This window comes from Bidens hawaiensis, unplaced genomic scaffold (genome assembly GCF_021521415.1).
Source record: "Bidens hawaiensis isolate Kalapana, Puna unplaced genomic scaffold, B.hawaiensis_p1.1 tig00017939_1, whole genome shotgun sequence".
Lineage (NCBI taxonomy): Eukaryota > Viridiplantae > Streptophyta > Magnoliopsida > Asterales > Asteraceae > Bidens > Bidens hawaiensis.
Genome location: NW_027492705.1, coordinates 259,847 through 264,454, shown reverse-complemented (window position 1 = coordinate 264,454; position 4,608 = coordinate 259,847). Strand labels below are relative to the sequence as shown.

The window sequence follows — 4,608 nt, the reverse complement described above, 5'->3', positions numbered from 1 at the left end:
TTGAACAACGCCGAGATTTATTGTTTGAGATTCAAAACATGTTTCATATGGATCTGAAATTACCATGATTTTACTCAACATGAAGATATTTTCTTAAAGTTGATCATATATTGGTGAACTGGGACAAAAAGTTATCATATAATGTTATAGGCAGCCACCATTTATGTATGTGAAAGACGGTTCCACTCAATTTCTCGCATTAGATATGAAGTCTACTTTGTTTTTTTTATTTCATTTCATTTCATTGTAGCTTCTTTAACTGCAACGTTCATTTTTTTTACTCTACGTTGTTTACTGAATATATGATCGTGGTTCATATCAGAACACCTTTATGCCCGTTTGCAACAACTTCATCAACGCAAGAACTCACCTCTTCTCTTCAGGTAACATGCTTTATCTAACCCACACTTTAAACTACTCTATTTGACACATTTCAGATCGACTTTACGCCCGTGTGACTATCAAAGAACCAATTTTGTTTTTTTATGTTTCAGGCCATTTCCAATTTTGGTTTTGAGATTATGTAAACTTTGATTGTCGATACAGAACCCAATCAACATGTGAAACGATCCATGAACGAGATCAATGCAGGTAATTTAATTTAATATTATGATATATCAACTACCGATATCAGTATATAATGATATGTGTATTTTCAAAATAGTGTACAAATTTCCATGTACAATGTGTAATTTCTTAAAGTATGCTATAGTAAATACACTATATAGAAAATATGAACTAACAACCTCTTCTCAATGCCATAACAAACTTGAATCCTACAACACTTCTCACCATCAAAATCAGGCGTACTAATTGTGAACTTATTACTAACAAGGGGGGCATTTAGGCACACGTGAACCTTAATGTCATATTATTATTATTATTAAAATTTTTAAATTTTCGTATAAAATGTTGTTATTGTTTTAAGTTATATTAAAGAACACACTTAAATAATAAATTAATATATAAGGCACATTTTAAAAAACCAATAAATGGGTTAGACGGGTAACACGGGTTAACCGGCGAACTCGTGGGGTTGACATGAGCACGACCCACTTTCCTAAACGTCTTCTTGGTTCCACCTGAAGCTAGGCTGAAACTGTATAAGGTACACCCAAAGCCATGATGATTATTGCCAAGCATGGTCATTTTGACCAATTTACTAATAATTTTTTATTTTTAGATACTACTTTTGTATTTTTCTTTCATTTGGGTTTTTACTAATTATTTGCCCGTAGTCCGTTTTCTCATTAGGGATTGGCTGTGCTCATATTCTCATAATCAAATGTTTATTCAGTTATAAAAGGAACACCTTTTACAGGCTTGGTATGTTTGTTTCATTTATCTAACATTATGTAGAGTATGATCCCATTTTAATATTAACAGGGAGTCTTATTTCTCGATCTATGGTTATCAAAATTGGTGTGCAAGAAGGACACTCTGACTATTAATCCGCATAGGATGGTTTGTTTTGAAATAATTATGCAGCCTATGGGTTTTGGTATTATCTTGATGAGGACTTTTGACTTGATTCAAATTTGGAAGAATTGGAGGTTTGTAAGAATCTAATATTTCTCCTGGATTTTGGTACCCTAACTACTACTTCTAAGTATGTTTATAAAAGCATTACAGAAGTATTAAGTTATTGCTCAACATATTTTATCAATGGTTTTGTTGTATACATGCATATAAACTTATTGTGATGCAATGATCAATGGTATTTTGTCCAATGTTTTTACATAAATTGTATTCCTTCAAATGGAGTAAGATGTTGATATGAATTGAATCTCAAGTAACTGATCAAGTTAATAAATCTTCCTTCTTATTTAGTTTGTCTTAGTTGAAATGACTCATTTTATGTTTGTTAATTTCATTCATTTAATATTTTACCGTCTTGTAAATTGTCTCCGCCGAAGCATCGCGCGGGTTTCCTACTGGTATTTAAATATCCTTCACTTACATTATCCAAAATATTAACATAGTACACAAGTTGATAACATGAAGCACACACATTGATGCCTGAGCTGTGTCAATACGCAGAACATTAACCATGTACGCAATCAAGTGGACCACCTAATTATGAGAATGATGTCGGCCAAACTTCGTTCTCAAATAAAGATAACGGATGGCAAAGAGTTGACGACTTGACTGTGGTGGCATATGATAAATTGTCAAATAAACGGGTCGGTTGAATAATGGGTACTTTTTTAGTGTGGTCAATAATTTAATAAATAATAATAGAAACCGGAAACACCAAATGACATCGTTAGACTCAACATCGTGAGCGTTAAAGTACATGGTACGTGCCAAAAGCCAAATCAGCTTTAACGTCCTTAAACACCATAATAAACGGGTTAAAGAAGGGTGTTACTCCTAAATTGGTATCCCTTTAGCACCGTCCCACACAAAAAGGGAATAAAGTATACTTCTTTCTATCAATCAATGCAAACATGCACACATATTTATTTTTCTTTTTTTTATTATATAAATTTTGGTTAGATTATAACGCGTTTGTTAAAGGTTAAGTTTTAAAGTTCATTGCTAAAGGACGTATGCTTTTTTCAGTTAAACCGCAATTCATACACAACCTTAATAGTATGAGTAATAATCAAAGTACCAAATAAGGGGTATTAAAGACATATAATTAGACTCAACGTTGGTTGAATAACGGGTACTCTTTTAGTATGGTCAATAAATAATAACATAATTCAGAAACACCAAATGGCATCGTTAGACTCAACATTGTGAGCGTTAAAGTACGTGGTACGTGCCAAAAGCCAAATTGGCTTTAGCGCCCTTATCAACCATAATGGGCGGGTTAAAGAAGGGCGTTAGCCCCTTGGTTGGTATCCCTTTAGCACCGTCCCACACAAAAAGTGAATGAAGCTCATTTCCACTAATCACATGCAAACATGTACACATAATTATTATTTTTCTTTCTTTTTTATTATATAAATTTTGGTTAAATTTACAACGCGTTTGTTAAAGGTTGAGTTTTAAAGCTCACTACGAAAGGACGTATGTTTTTTTGAGTTAAACCGCAATTCATACATAGCCTTATAGTATGGGTAATAATCAAAGCACCAAATAATGGGTATTAAACACACGTAATTACTTGGTTGTTTACTTAAATTTGGTCGGATGGGTAATATAAGTATTTTTTTTATATATTATTAAACATATTTTCTTTCACTTTCTTCTTTTAGTTGGGCAATATTTGTTTTCTCTGTTGACCTTCTCTTTCTCTCTATACATTGATATGGATCACATTTGGTGGCGTTCCCACAAGAATAACGTTGCCCACACATCTTTCCCTTATTTAATTGAAAGTGCGTAATCAAATGCTACCCTTTTCTTTTAACTTTATTTGTTTAATTATTAAATACGTGATAATGATATGACGGGTCGCCGTATTTTGTTTTTTTTATTCACCATTACAAATGCCCTTAAATCTCGATGACAATTTTCATCATCATCACCATATAGTTGTAATGACAACTAATCTTTCTTAACAACCATGACATAACTTTGATTTTGATCCAAATTTGTGATTTACGACGATTCTGGCTTGTTATATGCTCACACACATTTGCAGTTTGGTTGTGAGAAAGTAAAAGTACGAAGTAATTTAACTTTTATTAGAACGATTATTTGAGTCACTGACATTCCACTAACTCATTCAATCATTTTCCTTCAACCACCGGGACGAAACTCATTATTGGTAAGAAAACTCATAACCCAACCTAGAACCCCTAATTTATCACGGATGAGACTTAGCTCAAGACCTCCCATAGTCCCATATAATTTCAATTCATTCGACAACACATATTAGAAGAAAACAATTAATACAGATAGCAATTAGTATTTTATAATATATTTGTGCAAATCTTTTTCTAGTTAACCTCGTAAGACCACATGTGAATCATGCAAAATGAAAAGTGAGAGATAGTTTGTCCCTTTTTTGTAAAGAGAGAAATGACTGTTTAGAAAATCAAACTCCGGCATTTTATATCATATGTGAAACACGTGAATGCTATTTTTTTTTATATTTCACTTTCCTTTTATCAACTTAATAAATATAAGTGGGCTCATAATAACTTATATATTTTAAAATTTAAAAAGTCACGTTTAATATTTTTTCTTAATCGTGATATAAAAGTTGGCTAATAATAATAATTTATATTTTTTTATTAAAAAATATCACATTTAGTATTTTTCTTAGTTATTTGTAATTGCTTTCTGTATCGATGTAAACACTATTTTCTAATCATAAGTTACATACTAAAAAAATGATCTATGACTTAAAGTTACTACTTTAAGCTGAAGCTTAGTATCTAAATAGTATAAAAGACGGTTAAGAACATATTCTTTAAATCATGAAGCAAAGCTTTACCACTCTTTATCGATGCAAAAGTAAAATTCAACACGAGTCCGAGTGGCGAATCTTGTAAAGCATGATTGATTTTATAAATATAAATATAAATTATTGTCACCACATAAATTAAATAACATGCACATTCTCATTCTTGATTGTGATATCATTAGGATTATGAGAGAATCCAACTGATTCTACGACTATAAACAAGTCGGATGCCTACTGCGTACCTC

At 31.7% G+C, this 4,608-nt stretch overlaps 1 long non-coding RNA gene across 1 annotated transcript; it reads left to right on the top strand.

Moving 5' to 3' along the window:
* Nucleotides 1-293: 293 nt before the first annotated feature.
* Nucleotides 294-1,631, top strand: LOC143554966 (uncharacterized). The gene is made up of 3 exons (XR_013139121.1): nt 294-383; nt 495-591; nt 1,387-1,631. It is a non-coding gene; the product is annotated as an uncharacterized LOC143554966 (long non-coding RNA).
* The last annotated feature ends 2,977 nt before the right edge of the window (nt 1,632-4,608 follow it).